This window comes from Myotis daubentonii, chromosome 11 (genome assembly GCF_963259705.1).
Source record: "Myotis daubentonii chromosome 11, mMyoDau2.1, whole genome shotgun sequence".
Classification (NCBI taxonomy): domain Eukaryota; kingdom Metazoa; phylum Chordata; class Mammalia; order Chiroptera; family Vespertilionidae; genus Myotis; species Myotis daubentonii.
In genome coordinates this window covers 80670821-80685742 of record NC_081850.1, presented here as the reverse complement: position 1 = coordinate 80685742, position 14922 = coordinate 80670821, and positions in this window count along the sequence as shown.

Sequence of the window (14922 nt, the reverse complement as noted above, 5' to 3'; positions counted from 1 at the left end):
CGTGGACCCCCTCCGGCAGCAGTGGGGGCGGCACTGACGGCTGAGCCGCGGCCGTCGGTCTTCGCTGGCCCCGGCTCTCGGCTCTGTGCGGTCCCCTCTCCAGCACCTGCGGAGCCTGGTCCTGTAAACACGCTCCACAAACCCCCTCTGCCTTTCCTGTTCCGTGAACAGAGCGTCTGTTTATTTGTTCAGCAAACACTCCTGCAGCAGCTGTGCTGGGCCACCACGGGGAGGGCAGCTGGCTCAGCCCTGCCCCCTGCCCTGCCCCCTGCCCTGCCCCCTGCCCTGTCCCCCTGGCCTGGTCTCCCCGGGAAGAAAGCCCCTCTTCTCCCCCCAGATGGCGCCTGCCACGCCCCCAGGAAACCGCTCTGCCAGCCTCTTGCAATGGAAGCGGCGCCCTCCCTGCCCGGGGGTGAGGCGGGGCTGCGGGTGGGTTGGAGCCCCTGTTCGGGCACCTGTGGTCCTGCCTCCGGGACAGGAGGAGGCCGGGCAGGTGGGAGCTGTCTCCCATCCTCTCTCCTCCCGGAAGTTTCCGGAACCTCTGCAGCCTCCTGCTTCCTCCCTTCTCCAGGCTCCTCGCCCTCTCCCAGCCCCTACACCTTCGTGTGTTTTAGTGTCATTGCCAACCTCTCATTTGAGTTTCTTGATTCGTCCACAGAGCATGGTGCCCGGTTCTGCCATAGATGGTCCAATAGCTCCCTGTCCCCTCTGTGACATGTCTAGGGAAGGCCACTGCCCCAAACAGAGCCCTAGCCTGCCCCGTGGCCTCCATGGCCCCTCCCCCGCCCTGGGGCACTCCCGTGGCCCCTCCCCCACCCTGTGGCCTCCATGGCCCCTCCCCCGCCCTGGGGCACTCCCGTGGCCCCTCCCCCACCCTGTGGCCTCCATGGCCCCTCCCCCGCCCTGGGGCACTCCCGTGGCCCCTCCCCCACCCTGTGGCCTCCATGGCCCCTCCCCCGCCCTGGGGCACTCCCGTGGCCCCTCCCCCTGGCACTCCCGTGGCCATCCTCTTAAACAGGGATGAATTGGCCTCCCGCGCCTGTGGGGCAGACCCCCGAGGGCAGGGACCATTTTGGTCTCCGTATCAGCCGTGTCCTCCATACGGGGCTGGGCGCACAGTAGGGATTCAGAACGAAGATGGACGGGTCTCCTCCCGCTGGCTGCTCCCCGACGTGCGGAGTGCAAACCACACTCCATCCAGCCCCGGGCGGGCCGTCTGCCTGGGAGCGGCTCCCTCCCATGTCTGCCCTTGCCAGTCTCCCTGGCCCTGAGCTCTGTTTGTTTAAACGTCTCTTTATTGTGGCAAAATGCACGGAGCCGTTACCATTCTGGCCCCGCACAGGGTGCGCCCGGGCACCGAGGCGATTCGCGCTGCGCAGCCATCGCCGCCACCAAGTGTCCGGGACACGCGGCCGGGTGGTGGCGGGTTCGCACGGGACGGCGTCCTGCTCCGTGCGCTGCCGGGAGCTGGCACGGGGCCCGGGGGGGGGGGGGGGGGGGGGAGCCAGGTGTCCGTGAAGGAAAGACCTGCCTCGAAAGGAAAGGCCGGGGTGTGGGTGTGGCCGTCTGGGGACGCGGCTGATGAATGACGAGGCTCCCGGGCAGCCTGACCCGCGGCGGCGGCTCTGAGTGTTGGCCATGCCGGGCCCCTTTCCCTGGACGCCACCAGCTCCAGCCCCCCATCGCCTGGTCCTGGGGTGGGGGGGCGGCTCCCAGAGCCGCCGCGGACGGAGCACTTCCGTTGCCCGGGTTACACACAAACGTTTGGTCCTCCTGGCTCGGCACCCGGCTCTGTGTAATACCAGCCGGGCTCTGCCAAGAGGAGGGCCAGCGCCAGCACCCCCGGAGCCTGGGGGTCCGCTGCAGCCCCCCCACCCCGGGCCCCGCTGCCACGGCCCAGGGTCTGCTGGGAGGAGACCCCCGCACCCCAACTCAGCCCCGCTCCCCGCCTCGTCGGGGCCGGCGCCTTCCGGCTGCTGTTCCCCACGCGGCCTCTTTGCCAAACACGGAGTGGAAACATCTGAGACGCTGGCTGCGCGTCAAGCCTGGGCCGCGAACATGACTTCGTCCTCGTGTGCAGCTCGGCAGCCTCCTGGTCGGCGTCTGGGCCGCCCTTCTCTGTAGCTTTTTTTTTTAATCCTCACCTGAGGATGTGGTATTGATTTTAGACAGAGGGGAAGGGAGAGGGGGAGGGAGAGAGAGAGAGAGAGAGAGAGACCAGAATCATCGCTGTGAGAGAAAACATCGATCGGCTGCCTTCTGTACGCACCCTGAGCGGAATCGAACCCGCAACCTTCGGGCGGTGCACAGGACAAGGCTCCCACCCCCTCAGCCCCGCGGCCAGGGCTCTCGCAGCTTTGGGGAGAGAAGCGAGGTCTCAGGGGAGGGGCCCCAGCTTTGCCTCCTCTGTTGCACATCTGGACCCAGGCTGGCTCCCTGGAGGAGGCGGTGGAGGGGGATGGAGTACGTGGGAGAGCCCTGGAGATGGCGGTGGCTCCTGACCTTGATTTTACCCGTGAGCCTGAGACTGAAGGGGACTCCCGCGCTCTGTGTCACCCCCCACCACCCGCCACCCACCCCCGCTTGCCTTCCCAGAGCCACCGCCGGCCCTCCAGGAGGTCCCGGGCCCTGGAGACCCGCCATCCCCAGGCCCACGTGGCCCCGCCCTCAGCGGCAGGCGGGAGGCTCAGGTTTGTGTTTTGGTTGCTTAGCGCCAGGAGCCGTTACCTCATCGGCACAGAGGGGAGACACGGCTCCCGGTTCTGGGGCAGCCGCGTGGAAGGACGGGAGGGGCTGAGGGCAAGAGAGTGGGGGCACCAGGAGGCACCCCCAAATGTAGGGAGGAAAGAAACAGACTCAGAGGCAGGAGGGACCCACATCACCCCCCACCCCCACCCCCTACACCGTGTCTGAAGTCCCGGGCAGGAGGGTGGAGAGCATCGCCAGGGGCTAACAGGCCTGGCTGAGAACCCAGCGCCCCTCTCCCGGGCTGTGTGCCCCAGGCAGGCCGGCCAGCATCTCTGAGCCTCAGTTTGCTGCTCTGTAAAATGGGCTTAATAACAGCACCTACACCAGAGGCCTGGGCTAGGACCTGCCTCAGGAGCATCATGAGGGCAGCCACCGCCCAGTACGCCCAAGGGGACAGGACGGCTGCCTGTCATGGTCCTCGCCCCACTGAGCCGCACTGCCCCCTGCCGCAGGCCCCCTGCTGCAGGCCGCCGGGCACAGCCAGGACTGCGGGCACCACGAGCTCCTTGACCCCTGGGGTCTGGAGAGAAGGCCTGACTGGTGCTCAGGAAGACAGACCAGATGAATGAAAGGCCACCGGGCTGTCCCCCGCTCAGGGGGGGGGTGGCGCGGGGGGCAGCCCAGTCTGGTGCAGCCACTGCTGTGTCTCCTGCTGGTACCATGGCCCCCAGCAGCCACCACAACACGTGATTGACAGATGATCCCGTTCAAATGAAATGTCCAGAGAGGCAAGTCCGTAGCCACAGAGCAGATGAGCAGGGGCTGGGGGCTGGGGGCGCGGGGCGGGGCCTCAGGGAGCTGAAGAGATGCCCTAAATGGGGAGCAGCCGTGGCGCTCACACCTAAGCCATCCCATCGCACCCTTCACTGCATGGGCTGCAGGTGCGCGAGGTCCATCCCACCCACAGCCAGAGAGCCGGGCTGGGCCGGCGGCACCAGGGAGCAGCTCTGAGGACCCCCCTTTTGTAAGGGCCCAGCCGGTGGGGGCAGGGTGTCTGTTCGACCCCCTGGTTTAAGTGGGGCCTCCCTGTGGGCACCGGAGATTGACAGCAGCTGATCGTTATTACCATGATTGTCTGCAGAGCTTCATTCGATCCCACGCGGTCCCCATAGGAAGCTCAGACTCGGGGTACGAGGGGCCAGGCGGGCTGCCCCGGGACCCACAGAGCACAGCCGGTCCCGGCATCTGGTGTGGCCTCAGACTGAATGCCAGCACCTGGCCTGGCACTGAGAACAGCTGCGGGTTTGCTCACCAGCCTTGGAGGTGGTCTGAATATAATTTTCTAAGTTTACAGCACGGCGTCACCGACACATACAACGACTACGTACCAGCCACGTATGAGCGTCAGACGGGAGCCAGACGGGGGCAGAGCCCGTCCCGGGGCAGCGGGAGGGCCAGGAGAGGGGCTCTGATTAGGGGCTCTGAGTGGTGGTGAAACGCGGCATCACCTTGTCTACCAGACGCTCGCCCACAGGTGACATAACTCCGCACGCTGAGTCCTGTCAATATTAACTAAAGGGCACACACGGCAGCTTCTCCGGCCTCACTCCACGCCCCCCGAAGATTAGAAAGAGCAACGGGATTTCCCCCTATTTTCAAGCTTTGAATACTTTTCTTTTTTTACATTTTTGAAAGAAATTGAAGAGACAAACAAATGTTCCGTTTGGGTCGGAAGAATTACGATTGTTAAAGTGCCCACACTGCAGGCCCAGTGCAATCCCGCTCAATCCCACAGGCATTGTTCACAGAAACAGACAAGGAACCCCAAAAGGCGCACCGAGCCACAGAGCACCCCAAGGAGCCACAGCAAGCTGGAGAAAGAAGGACACAGCTGAAGGCATCGCACGCCCTGGATTCAAACTAGAGTTCCAAGCGATCGTAATCAAAACAGCGTGGCGCCGGCAGGGAAACAGATGCGCCAACCGACGGGACAGACGAGAGAGCCCAGAAACGGAACCACACGTGTGTCGTCAATGAAGCTGTGACGCAGGAGGCGAGGGAGACCGGGCCGCGGGGCCAGGAATCCACTCCATAAGGGATGCTGGGAGGTGGGGACAGCCACGGGCAGAAGGCTGGCCCTGGACCCTGCCTCACACCACACACACACACGCGCGCGCGCACACACACGCACGCGCACACACATGCACGCACACACGCGCACACGCACACACGCATGCCATGTAAAAATGGGCAGAGGAACGAAACAAACCTGTGTTTTCAAGAAGACACACAGGCGGCCACAGGCACACGGAAGGCGCTCACCAAGGCAGTGCCAACCGAGACCGCGAGTCACCACCCGCACAGTGGGAACCGCTGTTCCCGAAAGCCCGGCGCGGGCAGTCCGTGGGAGAAACCAAGGTGATGGAAGTAAGTGGAGCAGAGAAGCGGGCCGCCCGCCCGTTCACCTACCGTGGGGACCTCCACCAGCGCGGACGGACGGACAGACGGTCCTGTGAGCGGCGGGGGCACCTGCACCGCGCCGAGTGCCCGGCGGCTGAACTGGGCAGCGAGGAAGCGGAACCGGCTGCGGGCGCCTGTGCCCGGCCGGACGGAGGCCCAGAGGAGGCCCCGCCCCGAGAAGCCGCACCTGCGGGTGACGCTCCCGCCGCGGCCCAGGCTGCGTGGTGGGCGTGCCCCGCAGGCCTTCACCAGGGAATCAGGCTGAGGTGCGCCACAGCCTGGGCGAGTGCCCATCACCTACCAGCCGACCAGCCGGGGAAGCAGGGCGCCGGGCATGGGGCCTCCCACCCCTCCCGCTGCAGCCCCTCAGGTAGCCAATAAGCACAGACATCTGCAGACAAACAGAAAAGACTGGAAATAGCTAGTGCGGAGGAGGGTGTGGGGAGGAGGGAGCGGGGAGTAGGAGGGAGCGGGGAGGACGAGGGAGTGGGGAGGACGAGGGAGCGGGGAGGACGAGGGAGCCGGGCGCCCGTCTGCATGTCGGCGGGCATGCGTCGTGCAGCCTCTGTGGGGAAAGGCATGGGCTCCTCACAAATGCAGGACGGCACTGCCTCGGGGCCCCGGGGTCACACCCGGTCTTTACCCGGAGAAACAGAAGCACTAGCTCGCACGCGTTCGCACCCCCGGGCGCGGGGCAGCGCTACTGCAGCAGCCGGGACGGGAGGCGGCCTGGCGGCTGCTGGTGGGTGAGGGGTACAGAAACGCGGCCCATACACTGTGACCCCACTCGTGTGTGGGCTTCAGAAAATCGAACTCGGGACGCGGGGTGGCCAGGGGCAGGGTGCCCGATAGTGAAGGTGGGCCAGCGCCCAGCCAGGCGCCCCCACAGCTGCGAGCCGGGACACAGGAGCCTGGGCTCGGGTCCCGCCCGGCCTAATCAACATTGCCTGTCGTAAGCGGAGGAGGTTGGAGAGTGTCCCCCCCCAATGCCCGCCCCCCCAGAACCTCAGGCTGAGGCCTCTCAGGGAATCGGGGTCTTTGCCGATGTACTGAGCTCAGGATGGCGAGGGGGTGCCCTAAGTCCCATGACTTCATGAGAAGAGGCGAGACCGAGGGAGAGGCCGCGGGGCCACAGAGGCAGAGGCGGGAGCGGGCAGCCTGTGCCTGGAGCCCCCGGGAGCTGGCGAGGGGTGAGCTGTGGGAGGGCCCCTGAGGGGGCCGGGAGGTGGGAAGGGACCCCTGGGACCCGGGGCTGCACTCGGATTGTGCGGGCGGGGTGGGATCCTGGTGCCCGGCAGGGCTAGCGCCTCTAAACGCCCTCATCAGGCCCATGGCACAGCCCGGTGCCCTTCGGACGGAATGCCTGTGGGGCGCCGGGAGCAGAAGGTTCCGGAGGCTGCTCCACTCGGTGGGAAGGCGCACCACTGGGCGTGGTGTGTGCATGTGTGTACTGTGTGCATGTGTGTGCTGTGTACATGTGTACATGTGTGCCGGGGTTGGCATGCACATGCGTGTATGGGTGGGTGTGCTGTGCACATGTGCATGCATGTGTGCGCATGTACGTGCAGTGTGCGTATGCATACATGTGTGCATATGTGTGTTTGTGCGTGTGTGGACGTGCACGTGTGTGTATGGGTGTGTGGGTTGCTGTACACAAGTGCGTGCGTGCGTGTGGTGTGTACATGTGTGCATGCCTGTGTATACACATGTGTGTGTGTGTGCTGCACTGGCTCACAGCCAGGCACTGGCCCCGGGCGGGACTGCCGCGCTCACGAGAGGCTGCAGCGTCTGCACAGAGAGCTCCGGGCGCGGGGCCCAGGGGCTTGGGGCCCGGGGTCTGTTACTTAGGCCCTGGGAGCCTCAGTTTCCCCACCCCAGGCCTTGTACCAGGAGGAGCCACCAATGGTGCCCGGCTGGGCAGCCCCCACTAGGGAGACCGCTGTCCCCTGGGCCCAGGATGCTCCCGGCTTCAGCACCGAAGGCTCAGGTCCCCGGAAACTCCTCCGAGTCCAGGCAGTGGGACGGCCATGCCCGCCAGCCGCCCCCACCCCCAGCCCGAGGCGGCCGTTCCCAGGGAGCTCAGCAGGCCGGCCTGGCCTGTGAGTAACCCCGTCCCTCCGCCCCTCCCCATCCCGGCTTGCAACAACACAGGGAGATCCCCGAGGCTGAGGCTGCGGACAGCTGGGCCCCTTTCTGCTCAGCTCCCGATGAGTCAGCCCCGGGCCTCCCACAGACCAGCCCCCGGGGCTGAGATGCCACGTCCCCACCTCGGCCTCCACCAGCAGCTCCGCGCCTCCTGAGGGCCCCGCCTGAGCTGCCTCCCCGTCCCCGCGCCCTGAGCTGCCTCCCGGCTTGGCCCACCACCTGCAGTGGCAGCAGGAGCCCGGGGATCTCTGGGGTCTGGGAGGCAGGAGAGAGCCCAGCTGGGTCCAGGCCACAGCCATGCCCGCTGACCACACTCCTCATCCACCCTCGCAGGGGTCTGGGGGCCCAGTCGGTGCCCAGGGCTCTTCCTGGGAGAAAATCCACGGGCACCCCCCACCCACCCCCATGAGACGGTCGAAGGTGGGCCTCGGGCCTGGCCGGCCTCTCCCTGTGTCCCCCTCCCTCCCCCGAGACCCTCCTGCTCATCTGTCACCGGAAGCCCAGAGCGGTCAGAAGCTGGCCCAGAGCCACCGCCCCAGCTGGGCCACCCCGGGGTCCCCCCAGGGCAGGCCCCTCTGAACCTGTGGACAAGGGCTGAGGTGACAGTCCTCTGCCGGCCGGGGTGAGGCAGCGGTGGCTCTGCAGCACGGCCCTGTGCAAACACTGCTTCAGAAACAGGCGTTCAGGAGCGTGCCCGTGCCGGGACCGGGGAGCGAGCAGCCTCGATGTGCGCCCTGGCCACACGGCCTCGCACCCGCGGCCTCGCAGGCTGTCGCTGGTGTTGATTCCGACAGGATCCTGTTTTCTCTCTCTGATGACGTGGCAGCCAGTCGTTCAGCTTGATGGTAGCCGATGGGAACGTCTGAGGCCCGCGGTGGCCTTGGCCGTGGACCCCGCGGTTCTGGGCGACAACAGGCCGTCTCGGTGGACGCTCAGAGCGCGTCCTGCTGCGGCGCGGGGAGAGGCACGATCCGGGTTCTGCGCGTTCTCGTCTCTTTGTTTTGCTTCGATGTTTCAGCCCAAATGGCCTCCCGGGTGGGTTCCTCCTGTCTCTTCAGCAAGTCCGTTTCGAAGGCAAAACCCGAATCGGCTGTCCCCGCGTGCGGCCCTTGTGCATGGCTGCCTCCCTTCCGTGCCGTTCGGTCTAGGACAAAAGTGGACCCCGTGACACGGAAGGCGCCGTCCCCACCTCTCCCCGAAGCCCAGGGACGCGCAGCGGAAGGTTCCGGCCCCGCCCTGCTTCCGTGGGGATGGGTGTCACTGATTCCCCTCGGCAGGCTTCGCTTTGGGCTTAAAATCCGTCAGATTCAAACGCTCAAGCGCTTCGCTGCTCCCGGGTCCAATGGTTTGGTTGAAACTCTCCAAACGGCCCGGTCGGCCTGGCTCAGGGGTTGAGCTTCGACCCAGGAGCCAGGAGGTCAGGGTTCGATTCCCGGTCGGGGCACAGGCCCGGGCTGCGGGCTCGATCCCCCGTGTGGGGCGGGCAGGAGGCAGCCGGTCCGTGGTTCTCTTATCAGTGACGTTTCTCTTTCTCTCCATCTCCCTTCCTCTCTGAAATCAATACAAATATGTATTTTTAAAAACTCTCCAAATGAGCCCTAGCTGAGGTCACCCCGTGGTTAGAGCGTCAGCCCAGGCTGAAGGGTCCGGGTTCGATTCTCCGTCAAGGGCACGAGTCTTGCTTGCAGGCTCAATCCCCAGCCCCGACTGGGGCAGGCGTGGGAGGCAGCCAATTGATGTGTCTCTCACGTCGATGTTTCTCTCTCCCTCTCCCTCTCTCTCTCACCCCCTCCCCTCCCTCCCACTCTCTCTAAAAATCAATGGAAAAAACATCCTCGGGTGAGGATTAACAACACGTCTCCAACGGAATTTAAATAAAACACAACCAGAATCAGAGACGCGCTTTCAAACCGTCCCCTGCCACCCAGCGCAGTGACTGCAGGGGCCCAAACCTTCGCGACGACAGGCCCAGAGCGCGGCTCCGGGAGGGCTCTCTCTACGCGTCCATCCCCTGAACCAAACCGGCAGCTCAGCGTCCTGCGTGTGAGAGAAACACTGCGTTCTGCCAGCTGCTCCTCTGTGGCTGCCGGCGCCCGTGACGCTGGTCTGAGTGCGTTAGGAGTTCCATGCCGACCCCAACCCGCTCCAGCACTAAGGGGTTTCCGCTTCCTCCACAGCTGCCTGCCCGAGATCGCCATCAGACAAGCACAGTGTCAGCGTTGAAGGTTTCTATTTTATTTTATTTTATTATTTTATTTTATTTATTTTATTTTATTTTATTTATTTTATTTTATTTTATTTATTTTATTTATTTTATTTATTTTATTATTTTTTTTTTATTTTTTTTTTTATTTTATTATTTTTTTTAATTTTACTTTACTGAATCCACGCCCGATGTCTCACACTGCTGCTGACGTGAGCCAGGCGCCTTCAAGGCTTGCGAGGCCCTGACAGCACATGCTCAAGGGGAAGTGGAAGAAAAACCGGCGGAATTACGCCCTGGCCGGTGTGGCTCAGTGGTAGAGCGTCGGCCTGGGCACCAAAGGGTCACAGGTTCACTTCCCGGCCCGTGCCTTCAGAAGGCAACCAGTCTCTCTCTCTCTCTCTCTCTCTCTCTCTCTGTCTTTCTCCCTCTCCCCCCCCCACTTCCAGTCTCTCTAAAATTCAATGGAAAAAATATCCTCAGGTGAGGATTAACAAAAAATTTAACTTAAAAAATATTTTTTTAAATAAATAAGCACACAATTAATTTCGAAGAACAAAACAACCGGCTCAGGATCCTGTGTGAATGCTCCTCCTGCCGCTCTCCCGTGTCGTCGTCGTCACACGGCGGGTGCAGCCGGCGGTCCTGCCCCGGTCCTCGTGCCCTCGGCTCTCTCACTCCACCACTGCCCTGCTCCTCCCCCCCCCCCACACACACACACACAGTCCCTGTTCCTCGATCCCTGGGCGCCACCTCGCTCACCTCCTCTGAACCCTGCCCCTGCCACCCTCTCTGCTGCCACGGGCACTGGCTGCCTCCTCCAGCTCACTAACTCCGACTCATGTGTCAAAACCTGACTCAAAGGCCGCTTCCTCCAGGAAGCCCTCCCTGATCCCCAGGATGAGATCGGCTTGTTACCTCCTCCCACCGCACAAGGCACCCGCCCCGCCCTCTCCGCACCTCTCTCTTCGGTAGTTACACTCAGGCCGCAGGCCGCTGGGCGTAACCTCTCCTCTCTGCGTGACCAGCTCCTTCGGGGTGGGATCGGGCTGGTGATTTCGTTCTTTCTCTCCCTTGAGCAGGAACCATAGCTAATTAATGAGTGGAGGATGGAGTGAATGAACGAATGAATGAAAGGAAGACATGAATGAATGGAAGGAAGGGAGGGAGAGGTGCCCTCCTGTGGGACCCTCGCTCCTCGCCGCTGGCTCCCCGGGGCCGCGGCCAGCAGCCCAGGCCTCGCCATCGCTCTGGACTCTCAGGAATGCTCTGGCGGCACCAGGCATTCTGCTCAAAGCCCCAGCTGGGCCGTCTTATCTGGGAGATTGCGCACAGCTGGCCCTCACTTTCATCCCGACTGTCCGCCTGGACAGCACGCAAGCCAGCCACGCCGGCCCCATCCCGTGCCGGGCCCCACCCCTCACCGGCCCCCACACCGCGCCGGCCCCCACCCCTCACCGGCCCCCACCCCTCGCCGGCCCCCACCCCGCGCCGGTCCCCATCCCGCGCTGGCCGGCCCTCATCCGCAGCAGATGCCTCGGGAGCGGATCTGGGCTCTGGGCTCGCTGGCGGCACGGGCCCGGCCGGAGGCAGGCAGAAGCAGCCGGCTGGGGGCAGTGGGTGGGGTGCATTCCCCTCACGAGCCAGGACCCCCCAGAGCATCTCAGACGTGGCCGGCCTCTGAGGACACCAGGCCGCGCCTTCTCTGGCACCTTCCGAGACACCCACTTCCCACCTCCCAGGGCTCCCCAGCCCCAGCATTCAGCAAACACTTGCCTGCGCTTACCTCGAGGGCGGGGCTGGGCGGGAGGGCCGCAGAGCCTGAGGCTGAGGCCTGGAAGGAGTCAGGCACCTGAGCAGTCAAGTGGGAGCCCCTGGCGCTGGACGCGGGCCCGAGTCCTGGCTCCCCACTCTGTGCCCGTGACCCCGGCAGGTCACTTTGTCAGGACGCCCCGGTTCCCCTCAGTCACATAAGGGGGAGCAGTCTTCGTCCGTGGAGTGAGCACTCACAGTGTCACACTGTGCCCGGCACGCAGCAGGCGCCCCACGTTTGTGGAAAGAGCGGAGCCCGCTGACCAGCATGCGGGGGGGGGGGGGGGGCGGCAGCGGGAGCAGGTGCGGGAGCTACGCCACTCCCGCCGGAACGGGAGCTCGCTCGCCCACAAGGTCCCCCGAGGGTGCGCCCGGCGCTGGGCCCGTTCTCCGCCGCCCCCTTGGCCGCCCCTGGAATGAAACGTGAGACACAGGAGTCCGGGAGGCAGGGCCATCCATGTTCCCAAATGCTGGTCGTTCGACCATAAAGCCACACAGTATGGTGAGGCCACGGGCGGTCTCATCCCCCGAGGAAGGGCGAAGACGCGGGGGCCTGAGCCCGTGGACCGAGCGGCCCGCTGACCCGCGAGGCTGTGACTCCCTGGCCGAGGGCCAGCGTCACCGCCGGGCACCCGCTGCCTGCGGGACACTTCCCAGACTCCCCTGCAGCTGGTGGAGCCACGTGACCACTTGCCAGCTCGGAAGGCGGGGGCTTGCGGTCAGGGGCTGCCGCGCTCTCTCTGCGCGGGACTCGGGGACCCGGGCTCCCAGGAAGCACCCGGAGACCGGCCTGGGCAGGACACCGGCCCGCGGGCCCCACCAGGCCGTCTCCCCGGCTAGTCTAGGCCTGGGGTTCAGGTGGGGCCGCCCAGTGGTCAGATGGGGCCCTGCTGCCTCCCTGTGGGTGAGCCTGGCCTGGCTGTGTGAACTGCCTGCGGTGGGCACGCTCTCTCTGTAGAGTTGGCAGAGGGCACATCCTAGAAGGTGGCAGAGGCGAGGTGGCCTGGGCCGTGGCCTGGGCCATGGCCTCGAGGCAGGACAGGGCCGCCGCCTGGTCCCCCCCCCGCCCGGCGTCCCCAATCACCCTCACCCTGGCCGGCCCCTCCCTGCGCTGTCCCAGCCACCCAAGTGCGGGCGGCCCTGGGTCCTTCCCCATCAGGTGGCCTGGAGGTGGGGGAGGCTCTGGACAGGGGATCCCCTTGCAAGTGAGTGCCGCCCTCCCTGGCCGCCCACCGGCTCTGTCCCACGTGGAGGAGGAGCAGAGGGCGGGCGGCCCACCCCGCCCAGGATCCTACGATCTCATGGGCCCGTGGTTAGTCTCCCGGGATAAACCCTCCAGCCCACAGGCCAGGAGCTGAGGGCTTCACTCCGGAGCCCAGAACTTGTGTGGGGACGTGATGGTCACCCCCCGCCCATGCCAGTCAGCTCAGCTCAGCTGCGGCGCTAAACCCACCGGCCGGACACGGAAAATCCCCTCCAGAGGCCACGGGCACCTGGGACTCGTCAGGCTCCAGCCCGGGTCTGAGTGGAGTTTAACGAAGTCTCAGGCCAGTGAGTTTATGCCTGAAGCGATGACATGCCTCCCTGCTAAGCAGGAGCCCAGGAACCGGGCCAGCCCCCCGTGCACTCTGGGGCGGGAGGGCCCCTCAGAGCAGGGGAGCCCCGCGAGGCAGGAGAGCGCGTGGGCCAGGCGCCAGGACCTGCCGTCGGCCAGGGTCCCCCTTGTTCTGCTTTTACACCTTGAGCACGCGCCCTAGGCTCCCGAAGCCTCAGTTTGCTCATCTGTCAAATGGGTGCATCTGTTAAGGTCACACGCTGACACCAGCCATCCCCCGGCACTCTCCAGCTTGACACCCTTGGACGGAGGTGATACCCGCCGTGCCAGCGGGGTAAGCCCGGCCCAGGACGCGGGAGGGATCAAAGTGCCGGCGGCTCACATCGGGAGACACCCAGCCCCCTCGCCCCTCGAAGGGGACCCCAGAGAGGTGTTCAGCCACGTCACCCGAGGTCCCCGGCGGCCTGCACCCCAGCCTCTCACAGTGGTAGGCTGCATTACCTCCCTGGCCTTTCCTGCCCCATGTCCCCACTTCCGGGCCAGTGCTTCCCGGGATCACCCCCAAATCTACCGCTCGCCCTCGCATCCAGGTCTGAGCTGCTTCTGAGGGGACCCGGGGTGGTCCCAGCAGATGCCACACGTTTTCCCTCCCAAGCCAGACAGTTGCCGTTTTAAGCTGTTTGAGCCACGGGGCAACGTGGAAGAGGTGACACAGGCGTGTATGGAACCACGTGAAATGTGGTCCTTGAGACACGTGAGACCCTTCCCAGCTCAGGCCCATGGCAGCGCAGGCGCGGGCCCTGGCTAGCTGCCCGCGGGCCTGCGCAGTCCTATGGCGGTGCCTCTGGACCCCAGTGAGCAGGCCTGAGTGCACGTGCCAGCCCCTGGCCCCTCTGCTGGGCCACAGCCCCTTCCCACTCCATCTGTCTGGGTCCCACGTGACCGGCAGGAGGAGGAGGAGGAGGAGGAGGGGGAGGAGGGGGAGGAGGGGGAGGAGGGGGAGGAGGGGGAGGGGAAGCGGAGGAGGCAGCTCCGTTGGAGGCACAGCAAGTTCCCGGCCTCTGGGCCTGGCTGGGGGACTTCACTGACCTGTTGGCGGGAGCTCAGGAGTCCCCGCCCCGGGAGGACCGCCCGGAGGACCACCGGGAGCTGCCGGAAGCCCTTGCCTCCAGGTGGCAGCTGCTGGGACCTGGGCAGCTCCCGGTCCACCTGCCACTCTTTCCTAATAACCTTCCCCGAGGCCAGCGGCTTCCCTTCCCAAGGGAGCTCCAGGGCCATTGTAGGGGGGGCAGGGGGGCGGGGGGGGGGGCAGAGTGGGGAGAAGGGCAGGAGGGAGGGAGAGGGAAGGGGAGCGGAGATGAAGGAGGGCAGCGGGGGAGGGCGGAGGACGGGGGTGGGGGAGACAATGAGGACATGTGTCTACCCAAGAGTGCGAGAGCGGCCACATGCTGCTCTGATTTCATCAGCCCGGATCCTGGCTTCTGGGCACAGGCCGGGTCTGCCCAGGGCAGCGGGCACTCACTCGGGCCTCCAGGCCCAGCTCTGGGCGCCCACGGCTGAGTCAGGCTGCGGGCGGCTGGCCTCCTGGCCACAGCTGGCCCTGGACTTGCTGAGCACAGCCCATCTCTCGGGTGGACTCCGGGAAGTGGGCGGAAGGTGGGGGACGGGGTGCCCCCCACACTCCTCCTCCTCCCAGGGATCTGGCCCCACTGGTGCCCACAGGGCCCTGCAGCCCGGTGCCAACTCCTTCCCGGCGGCCCAGCCCGCAGGTACGCCAGGCCGGGCACAGCAGCAGCCAGTGGTGACGGGGCAGTTGCTGAGAGTCTGTTTCGTAGGCGGGGACACTGAGGCTCAGGCCGGCAGCTGAGACAGGGCCAAGCTGTCCCCCGTCTGTCACCACCGAAGCCTGTGTCTGACCCCACACGTCTCGTCTACACTCATCCTGCCGCCCCGGCCGCTCTGGGTGCCAGTTCCCACAGATGGGTAAACTGAGGCCTGGAGGGGAAGTCACCAGGCAGCCCTGGTGCAGGGGAACCCAGGGCTCTCCAGGTTTCCAGGG